Below are 11,317 nucleotides of genomic sequence, written 5' to 3'. Positions count from 1 at the left end.
ACCCTTTTTCTATGACTGAATAGTATTCTATTCTGTAACATACCCCACTTTCTTTATCCATTCATCTGTCGGTGGAAACATTTCTATTTCTTGGATATTGTAAATGGTGCCACAGTAAACATGGGAGTTCAGATATCTTTGATGCACTGATTTCATTTCCTTTGACTATACACTGCGCAGTGGGATTTTTGAATCAGATGATAGTTCCATTTAAATTTTTGAGGAATCTCCATACTAATTTTACATTCTCACCAAAAGTGTGTAAGGGTTCCTTTTCAGCATCTTCATCATCACTTGTCATTCATTGTCTTTTTGATCGTAGCCATCCTTATCAGAACAAAGTGATATCTTGTGGTTTTGATTTGCATTTCTCTGATTAATGATGTTGAAATTTTTCATATACTTGGCCACTTGTATGTTTTCTTTTGAGAAATATCTATTTAAGTCTAATGCTCATTTTTTGTTTATTTTTGCTATTGAATTTTTTGAGTTCTTTATATATTTGAATATATATTTGTCAAATGTATAGATATTTTCTTGCATTCTGTTGGTTGTCTCTTCATTCTGTTAATTGCTTCCTTTGCTATAGAGAAACTTGCTGGTTTGATGAAATCCTATTTTTCTATTTCTGCTTTTGTTTCTTGTGCTTTGGGGATATCATCCAAAAAACAAAAAAAAAATCCTTTACCAACCCAATGTCCTGAATCATTTCCTCTATGGTTTCTTCTAGCAGTTTCATACTTTCAGATTTATTTTTTAAATAAATTCCCAGAAACTCATGGTATAGGGATGCAATTGATAATCACATACAACTACTGTATGGTATTTAGGATATTTACGTTATTTAATGGCCTGGTGAAGAGTTCAGAAATTTAATAGAATTTAAATGAAATGGAATTCATTTCTAATTTTGCCGTTGTCGCAAACCAAGAACTGACCTAAGGAATGTAACAGTGCTGAAGTTCATACATGAGACAGTCCTACTAGAAGGAGACTTTAGAAAGTTTCTTCTTCATTATTGTTGTTGTTGTTGTTATTTGGTGTCAGGCATCATTTTATACTAATAGTACTATAACCAAGCTTCCTTGATTATAAAAGAAAGATTCATTCTGAAAGGATTACATTGCTGTTTTTATACTTCAAAATTATGTGAAAGCTATCTTTAAAATATTCAAAGAATATTTTACTTGTAAGTCTTAAAATTACATAATAAGTATTACTCATAGTCATAAGCATCAAATAGTCATAGCCCTATTCCTTAATGCTCTAAGGCCATGTTGACAAAATCAGAAGAAATAAATATGCCTTAGGGGGAAAAGTAATGGTTGAGTATGGAGAGCAGGGCAAACTGGGATGGGGAAGATACAGGTGGTGTTGGTTTCACTGATAAGCATTTACAATAATCTCACATCTTTCCTTATACAACAAACTTACCTTCAACTGTGTCCTTGCTTTTATCTAATTTAACACATTGCTTTATTCAACCCCAAACACTTGAAAGAAATGATTCAGTATATGTCATAAATTCACATCCAATGCAGCATTTTGCATACAGATTACAAATTTTCCTTTCAAACAATGATAGGCAGAAGGGACACAGCTTGAGTTTTCAGTTTGCAGGTTGAGCTTGCAGCAGGAGAGACAGAACAAACTTTGTACTTTGAAATAAATCTGACCTGCAAATAAAAAAATAAAATCGAAAGTTAATAAACCTACCCAAGACTAGCCTGCGGGAAAGCTGTGAAGTTTTACAGTTAAAGATTTGCATTCAGTTCAGACACCTCCTGCTCCATAACAGATTCTGCGCATAATCTTGTAAAGTATGTCTGATCCCTGATGCCATTTTTTATTTGCTTGATCTGATACCACTCTTTGAAGACTAGCCAATAACCCCTGCTAGCACCAATTTTCTAAGATCATCTTTCTTCATCACACACTCTGTCGACCCTATACACATTCTAAAAAAGGATTGGACATTGCAGTTCATTCTGGAATAGTGACTTTGACTCTAATATTTTCATTTTGTCAGAAGGGGAAGCAATCTCACATCAGGGTGATAGTGGAGGAATTGGCAAGAAGGACTCATCTTTGGCAATTCTCAATCACACATGGTGGTCAACTACTTCCCTTCCATAGAGGAGGCAAAGGAAAGGATAATATGGAATTAATTTTCTCAAGTTATTTTCTTAATGATCTTTCTGTTAAGGAGAAAACAATGCCAGCACTGAATGATCCTCATTGTTGATATACACAGCCCTGTGTCATCAAATAATTACGTTTCTTGCCTTTTTGCCCATGTTAACCTAGTAGGTCTATGACTAAATTGTTTATTATTATTTGATAGACAATATGATTCAGTAACAACGCAACAGCTTAGACAAAGCTCAAAACATTTTAGATCCTCTTGTTCTCTTAGTGTTCCACTGTGGCAAATTACCAAGTTTCTCCGAGTCTCAGATTACTCTTCTGTAAAATGAAAACTAAAAACTATATTTTTAGGAATCAAATGGAAGAATCAACATAAAAAGGCTTTGTGAAATAAAAAATTCCACATTGATAAATCACCAGTTATCCTGTTTCTATATCCAAAGGAAGTTAAATTTGTATCAACATATTCACTTCTTCTCAACCAGTCCTTCCTCTTGAGAACAATTTAGATCATTAATTGGTAAAATAGATGTCTTGAGTTAAGGGTATGGCAATACCTTTTTTTATACTATACCTTTTTTGGTATAGTATAAACCTACTATACCAAAAAATAAATGGATCCGTAATAGCTTTGGCTAGTAAGACCATACAAGGAAGCAAGTGGTCTGACTGCCCTCCCATTTACAGGTACACTTCATTTTATTACACTTCACTTTATCATGTTCAGAGATACTATTTTTACAAACTGGTTTGTGGCAATCTTACATGGAACAAGTTTATTGGTGCTATTTTTCCAACTGCATGTTCTCACTTTGTGTCTCTATCACATTTTAGTCATTCTCACAAGATTTAAAACTGTTTTACTATGAGTATATCTGTTATAGTAACCTGTGATCAGTGATCTGGTGTGTTACTATTCTAATTTCTTTAGGGTACTAGGCACTGAGCTTATATATGATGGTGAACTTAATAAGTGTGTATGTATTCGGACAACTCTACCAACCAGCTGTTTTTCCCCTCTTCTTGGACTTCTTTATTCCCTAAAACACAACAATAATGAAATTGGGCCAACTACTAATCCTACAATAGCCTCTATATGTTCAAGTAAAAGTGTCACATGTATCTCACTTTAAATCAAAAGTTGAAAATAGTTGAGCTTATTGGAAGGCAGGTCAAAAGCTGAGATAGCTGAAAAGGAAGCTTGTTGCATCAAATAATCAAAATATGAATGCGAAGGAAAAGTCCTTAAAGGAAATGAAGAACATACCACCTCAGTGAACACAAGAATTATAAGTGAACCAGATATACTGTTGCTATGGAGAAAGTTTTATTGACTTGGGTGGGTCAAACCAGCCACCACATTCCCTTAAACCAAAGCCTTATCCAGAGTAAGGCCCTAGTACTCTTTAATGCTGAATGCTGAGGGAGGTAAAGAAGCTGCAGAATAAAAGTCTGAAGCTAGTAGATGTTGGTTCATGAGGTTTAAGGGAAAAAAGCCATCTCTGTGACATAAAAATGCAAGATAAGGCAGCAGTATCGATGTGCAAGCTGCAACAAGTTATCCAGAAGACCTAGCCAAGAGAATCGATGAAGGTGCCTACACTAAAGAGATTTTCTGTGTAGACTAAGCAGTCTCCTACTGGAAGAAGATGCCATCTAGGGCACTCAGAGAGAGCAGAAGTCAATGTGTAGCTTCAAAGGACAGCCTAACTTCTTGTTAGAGTCTAATGCAGCTAGTGAGTCTAAGTTGAAGCTACATGCACATTTACTGCTCCAAAAATCCTAGATCCCTTAAGATTTATAAATCTTCCTGTTCTCTATAAGTGAAACAACAGACCCTGGATGATAGGCCATCTTTCTATAATATAGTTTAGTGAATATTTTAAATTTACTGTTGAGACCTGCTGCTCGTGAGGGAAAAAATTTTCTTTCAAAATATTACTGGTCATTGACAATGCACTTGGTCTCTCAAAATATACTGAGATGAATGCTATTTTCATGCTTGTTAACACAAGATCCAGTCTTCAGCTGTTTTGATGTTCAAGTCTTATTATTTAAGGAATATGTTTTGAACGGCTTTATCTGCCTTAGATAAAGATTTCTCTAATGGGTCTGTGCAAAGCAAATTGAAAGCCCTCTGAAAAGGATTCACCATTCTAGATGCCATTAAAAGCATTCATGATTCACAAGAGATGTCAAGCTATAAACATTAATAAGAGTTTGGAAGATGGTGATTCCAATCATCACATATGACTTTGAGGAGTACAGGACATTAGTGGAGGAAGTGTCTACAGGTGATGGAAATACAAAGGGAACTAGAATTAAAGGTGAAGCCAGAAGATCCAACTAAATTGCTACAATCTCATGTAAAACTTAATGGATAAAGAGTTGCTTCTTTTGAATGTGCAAAGAAAATGACTTCTTGAGATGGAATGTACCCCTGGGAAAGATACTGTGAACACTGTTGAAATGACAACAAAGGATTTAGAATACTATATAAACTTAACTAACACAGCAGTGGCAGGGTTTGAGAGGATTGACATAAATTTTGAAAGATGCTCTACTGTGAGTAAAATGCTATCAAACTGCATTGAATGCTACAGAGGAATCTCATGAAATGAACAGCCAATGAATGAAGCAAACTTCACTGTTGTCTTATTTTAAGAAATTGCCAATATTTGACAATCACCATTCTGATCAGTCAGGAACCATCAAAATTAAGGCAACCTGCCACCAAGAAAAAGATTATGGGGCATTGTCACTTCTGATGGTTATTAACAATAAAATATTTTTAAATTAAGGTACTTACATTATTTTCTAGGCATAATGCTATTTCCCACTTAATAGACCACAGTACAGACATATACAATATATGCACTTGGGAACCAAAAATATTATTATTCTCTTTATTGTAATATTCACTTTATTGCAGGGTCTGGAACTGAACTCATAATAGACATGAGATATGCTTGTATAGTTCTAAGAAGAAGCAACTGGATTGTATGAACACTGAAGGGCTCACTAGTAAAATCTGCTTATGTCCAAACAGTTGATTCTCATTTGTGTAATGTCATTACATCACTAGCATCTAATAATGTATGAACTCAATGTTGTCAGGGTGAACAAAGATGTCTCACAGCTATGGACTGCCACAGAGCCAAGGTATAAAATGAACCTTTTTCTGGAATAAGTTCTGGTGATTCTAATACTGGAAAACTTTGCTTCAAGAGAAAAAATTTCAAAGGATATACAAGGCACTTGGCAAAAAGAGGATTGAATATACCACTGGAAAATTCAAAAGGGAGGATTTTGATTAATTGATAATTAATGAATAATAATCAATGAATAACAATATTATTATAATAATCAATGAATTATAGGGTATAGAATTCAAACTCTGCAGTAGGGATTGTATCCCACACAACTTACAACAGGATCTGTAGTTTAACATCATTAATAGGATAACCATAATTATGTGTACACATTACCCCAATCAAAGTGAACAAAGATGAAACGTTGCTGTGATTACGGTTAAATAGTTATGCCTGGCACTGACTGGATTCGGCCAAACTAAAATCCAATTTCCTACTCCAAAAGCAAGAACTGACATAAAACTTTCAAAGATAACCTTTTTACAGCACAATATGCTTTTAAACAGTGAAGGTCAAATTACACTTGCAGAAGTTCTAGTATGTCTTGTATTTGGTAAAATGGTTGGATCTTCTGTGAAAAAGGACTCTGCTTGTAGACTGTTCCAGCTCAGCACCACATTTTCCAACTTGCTTCATGAAATCTTGGATAAGCCAACTGATTTCCATGTAAAATGACAGTGTATAGCTTACGTGAATAGTTTCTTTCAGGCTACTTTAGAGATCTTTTAAGGTCTCTACTAAGTAGTGTGTGGACTACTTGGACTGTCCCGCCTACAATGGATGTTCTCTTAGGCAAGAACGTACTTTCGGGCTTCTGTGATCATACACACCCAGACGCCCCTCCACAGCATAAACTGAGTCCTTATTAGGTATCCACTAATCACTATGTCCTATGCTTCCTGGGGGTTATTTTACAGACTTTTAGCCCTGAGGCCTCTAAGAGTTACTGCAAAGTTAACTAAGTGCAAACTTATCTCTATGAGAAAGAGGCAGAGGAGAAAAAAAGCTAAGATATTGGAACGCCAGCTTTAGTAACACATGTAGTTTTTCTCTCATCTTAAAATATTTACTTACATTTCCCTTGAAAGTTTTAAACTTGTTGAGGGAAATAGGCTTCATTCGTACCTCACTAGTAGTTGGTTCCTGAGAGCAACAGAATAGATAGCTTTGGAGAACTCTTTCCTGCCTTATAATTAAAGCTACAAACCTTTCAAAGCCATCTCGCTCTTCAAAGGGTGCTCCGCCTTTCTAGAGGGGAGGTTCCGCCCATATCTGACTACTGCCCCGCTTCCTTCGGTATTCCAGCCAATCCCGTATTCTGTAAAATGGTGGGCATGGAGCTATCGCGAGACTTTCACGCTATCCTTCGAGAATTTTAACAGTGATTTTGCGCAGAAGAGACTCCTGAAGCCAGTGCAGGGGAAAGGGGGCGGGGATCTCCGACGTGCGCATTCACTTTGACCTCACGTTCCAGCGCGCACCCGGTGTCTGGGCGCTGTGGTTTCTGGGTCCCCGGGGAAGCCCAACAAAACCTAGCGTCCAGCGCGGAACGCTCGCGCCCACCCCAGGTTGATGTTCTGTGGGTGGCGAATGCCTGCCTGACTTCTGCAGAGATTTAGAGGGGCCCAGCCTGGCGCAAAGCGATTCGAGAGGTTTGGAGAATCAGCCTAAGTGGGTGCTTGGTGATGGAGGGTCAGGGGTCAGAGGCTGGGAGGGAAGGTAATCTCTGGCCTCCCCTTGTTGCCGAGGGAGGACTTGAGTTGTCTCGAGCCCCGGGGAGCTCGGGGCTGAGAGGAGGCAGCAGCGCCGGTCTCCTCGACCCCGACCCCATCCCAGACTTGCGGCCTGTGGACCGCCACGGCTTCCGGGGAGCAGTTGGGGACTCCCAAGGATTGGGGCCTGCAGTGTGTAATTCAGCGGCCCGCGGGCCTGTCGCCGGGGTCCTTGGCTTCTCCGAAGCCTGTTTGCCCGTCGCTGACAGCCCCGCTCTCATTCTCGGAGCCGCTTTTGGGTCTTTTCGGAAGATAACTAGGTGGTTAGTACCTGGCGTAGATTGTCCTGGAAAGTTGGAACCCGGCAGCCTCCTCGCTTCCTAGAGCGCAAGGTTGTATGGAGTTCAAAGCGGAGGCAGAGACTTCAAGTCTATTTGAGTGAAAGTTCTCAGCTTTGCGGTCTGATTAATTACATTCTCAGTCAGAACCACTCGCGCATGTGCATTTGACTGTGGGGTAGTGCTAGGTTAGAAACCTGAACAAAGGTGTGAGTTCATCTGATGATTGACGGTCTCTGTCAGATTTAGAGAATTATTAAATAATGACCATTAAACTTGTGCGTTTTTCTAGTCAGCTTGACACTAGCACGAAGTAGCAACTCCTAGATATTTGATGTTTCCCTACTTGTACTTAACATGAGACTTTCACATAATTTAATATAATTTAAAAGTTATTACTGCTGTTTTCAATTTTCCCAGTGGGGGATAACAAGAATAATAAAATGATCATCGTTCTTTGAATATGATCCGTAATGTTTCTGCGCCACCGGAAAGACTGCTTAGTTTATGATCAGTAACCGTGACGCAACCTGAGCAGTGGTTGTTGAGCAGTATTGGGATAATTCTATGCTGGATAACCTGTGTTTCCTACAACTTTGAAGACAAATTAAATAAGCAGTTGAGAATGTAATAGGTAATTTCTGAAATATGCTATTCATATCTTCTTTGCCTAGCCTAAAAGAAATAAAGATATGGACTTATCAAAACAAATCTTTTATTAAGAGTTGTGGGAAACAGAATCTGATGAAAAAGTTTCTTAGGGCATTTTTCAAATTTATATAACTAACATATATTTTAGAATTAAATAGCAGAAAACATTCACTTTGCTGGAGTTATCACCAGAGAAAAGGAAATCCACTCTGGGAGGCTGAGGCAGGGTGATAGCAAGTCAAGCCCATTCTGACCAAAAGCAACTTAACAAGTACCTGTCTCAAAATAAAAAATATAAAAAGGGATGGGGATGTACATCATTAGGAAGGCATGGGTTCAGTCCCCAGTAGGGCAGGGGAAAAGGTATAAAAGAAAAAACTTGGTAATGCTGGGTGATAAGAGCTTTTCAGTCCTCGTAATGATTAGACTTTGCTTACATCAGCCAACACTTTCGACCGCAACATGGCAAATGTATATACTCCTTATTGTTCGTGATAGGCTGAGCCCCGTTTTGTCATTCATTTGTTGGGATTCAGGACTTTGCGTATCTTTTAATGAAGATATAGTAAGTTTGGAGAGGAAACTGAATTACAGTTTGACACTCATTTGTTGAATTCCATTAATAACGTGTTATGTTTACTTTTTAACTATTCATGTTTGTCTTCTGTTAAAGATGAAATTTGGGGGCCAGGGATTTGGCTCAGTGGTTCCGCCGCCTGCCTCGCAAGCGCAAAGTCCCAAGTTCGATCCCCTGTACCAAAAAATAAAAAAATACAAATGAAATTTGGTCAGGTGGGGTTTTTGTTGGGTTTTTTTTGTTTCTTTGCCACATTCTGGGCCAGGAATAGTAAAGAATAGTTTCCTATTTGCAGTGATGGTGAACCTTTTAGAACTTGCAGTGATACAAACAGCCTGTTGCGGCACAAATGCCATAGATTCTCCACCGCTGATCCATAGTCTTGTAGAATGTAGATAAGAGACTTCTCCAAAAAGAAATTTTAGTAAAATCCTGTTAGCTCCTTGAAGTAAGGGAAGCTATTCTGGGAGTTAAGAGATCGTTGTTTGACCTTATTTTGTATGCCATTTGTATCCTGGCATTGACCTGGCTTTGAGGGTACAATACTGAGTAGGATATACTGTCGAAGTTGGGGTCAGAGAGGAGAGGCCTTTAACTCAGCTCCCTGTTCAGGTAAGACTTTCCAGAAAAGATCAGGAACGCAACTGGCAGAAAAGTGTGAAAAGGCATTTATAGCAGAAGACTTTTTGCTTTTAAGTTGGGGTCCGTATAGAAAATTTTACATAATCACATTTTGCCCAAACTCTGATATTTAAGGAGGAGGAAAAAGCAGAACCACCAGAGGTGTGATTCAAAGACAAATGGAAAAGCATATGGGGTAGAGATACAGATTTAGAGAATTTTACCACTGTTAACTGCCAGTTACCATTTTGATCCTGTCTTCAGCCAACTAATACATTCCTTGGTTTAAGAAGTTATCCCTGGATAGAGATCCCTTAAGGAAAGAGTCAACCAGATTTTTAAAAAAATAATAAATGTTGCTCAATTGAGAACTGGACAAAGGGAGAACTTTGCTGTAAATCCTAGTATTTACTTTTCTCTAACTTATCATCATCATTGATAAACACCTTGAAACTCATAATACCAGAAAAGTCTGCTTGAAAGCAAACATTTGAAAGAATGAGCAAATTATAGTGGCATACATAATTTAAAAGACACCGGAGAACAAAATAGTTAAAGGAATATGTCATGTGATAATAACATCTCTGTTACAGTTTTATTGTAAGAAATATTGTATTCTGTGCATGTTCCATTGGCTAGAAATAGTCTGGGGATATACTGAGCTGGTCTGCCATTTCCAAATTAATCTATACTTTGGAAGGAAAGAAATGGATTTTAGTAGGCAACTATCCATAATATGGTTTCTTTTGGCTGCACAATGGAATATTTTACGAAGTCTAAAAAATAATGAGGATAATGCCCACGATCCTCAGATATTCTGATTTAATTGGCTAGGGTGCCACTTGGGCATCGGGATTTTTTTTGTTTTTTTGGTACCAGGGATTGAACTCGGGTCCTTGCGCTTGCAGGGCAGGTAGCGGAAGGGCATCAGGATTTTTAGAAGTTTTCTTCTAAAGGCTTGCTAAGTTTAAGAAGCACTGATCTTAAGAATTAAGCACATTAGAGTTTGGTTATTGTGAAGTGTAATCTAGAGTATTTTCAGAATGATAGTCACTGCTACTTAATGGATATGTACTTCTGGTACTAGCCTATCATACTTCAGTTATTTCTGACCACTCTGCTGCTGTCTTCCTCATTTTAGAAATGAAAAAAACTGCCACAGAAAAATTAGATACTATAACTATTTCACTATCATTGTTAATAAATGCAAAAGCTGAAATGACAATGCAAGACTTAAAAGCCCACACTCTCTACTATAAACCTCATTGCTTTGCAGGTGTGAAACTGCAGCCAGTTGTTTTTGAGCTTTCAGTATTGTGGCTGGTGTGATTCTGTAACTGGCCCAGATCCCTTCACACACATGTACAACCTCCAGCCCACATCTGTGCGCTTTGCCATGTGTAGTTTACCCTGGAAAGGAGTGTAGTGTATTTCCTTACCTCCTGATTTGGGGTCCATCGATGAGACTTGTTGGCAGACCCTATTTCCTGGTGTAACTTGAGTGATTTTGATACAACAAGCACTTTGAATAGTACTTATGTGATTAGATTTGCAATTTTATACCACAGCCATTGCCATAAGCACGTTCTGGGATGTTTCTTTGGTTCCAGGAAGATAAGAGTTACAGTAAGCAGGAACAACCTGCTCCTTTAGAACCAGCCTGTCTTAGCTGCCCTTTGGTAACCTGCAGATTTGTGAGAAGAAAAATAACATGTTTGCTTTCTCAAAGCATCGAGCTTTGTGGTTGTGTGTTATACAGCATGTTTGTGGCACTAATTAACTGATAAGCTGATATAACCTAACTTCTTAAAAGTTCCAGCAGAACTTAATTCCAATTCTAGTATTTGAATGTGTGCTCTGAGGATAACTGAACAAATATTAACACTTAGAAAAGTTAGGGCTTTCAATGTGTTACTTCTCTGAGATAAAATTAGAGAGGATAAAGTGCATACAAAGTAGTTAACCATTGCAGAGACTGATTATAATCCTTCACCTGCATATTTATAAAATGAGTACTGGCTAGGGGACTAAAACACTCATGACTGACTGAGACCATCATAAACTTTTGCAGTTATGAGGTGAGTATTCTCTATATGGACTGTCTAGTAGAGCAGACAC

General features: G+C 37.9%; 1 protein-coding gene and 1 long non-coding RNA gene across 10 annotated transcripts in view; one reads left to right on the top strand and one right to left on the bottom strand.

The window, feature by feature from the left end:
- Window positions 1-1,448: 1,448 nt before the first annotated feature.
- On the bottom strand, window positions 1,449-6,634 carry LOC147824243 (uncharacterized). The gene is made up of 2 exons (XR_015442509.1): window positions 6,508-6,634; window positions 1,449-1,676 (listed from the first exon to the last, which is right to left on the bottom strand). It is a non-coding gene; the product is annotated as an uncharacterized LOC147824243 (long non-coding RNA).
- Window positions 6,635-6,771: 137 nt separating this feature from the next.
- Window positions 6,772-11,317, top strand: part of Shprh (SNF2 histone linker PHD RING helicase) — an 83,385-nt gene continuing 78,839 nt past the window's right edge. For 4 of the 9 annotated variants that reach the window (XM_004846013.4, XM_021259272.2, XM_087190083.1 and 1 more), the window contains exon 1: window positions 6,772-6,971. The gene's annotated coding sequence lies outside the window, so the exon portion shown is untranslated. Of the gene's footprint in view, window positions 6,972-11,157; window positions 11,278-11,317 lie in introns of those variants that run through there. The other 5 variants (XM_087190081.1, XM_021259273.2, XM_087190082.1 and 2 more) reach the window with 4 other exon arrangements.

This window comes from Heterocephalus glaber, unplaced genomic scaffold (genome assembly GCF_053883595.1).
Source record: "Heterocephalus glaber isolate CG9 unplaced genomic scaffold, H.glaber_assembly_v1.0 deba00001550, whole genome shotgun sequence".
NCBI classification, from domain to species: domain Eukaryota; kingdom Metazoa; phylum Chordata; class Mammalia; order Rodentia; family Bathyergidae; genus Heterocephalus; species Heterocephalus glaber.
This window is presented reverse-complemented; position numbering and strand designations above follow the sequence as displayed.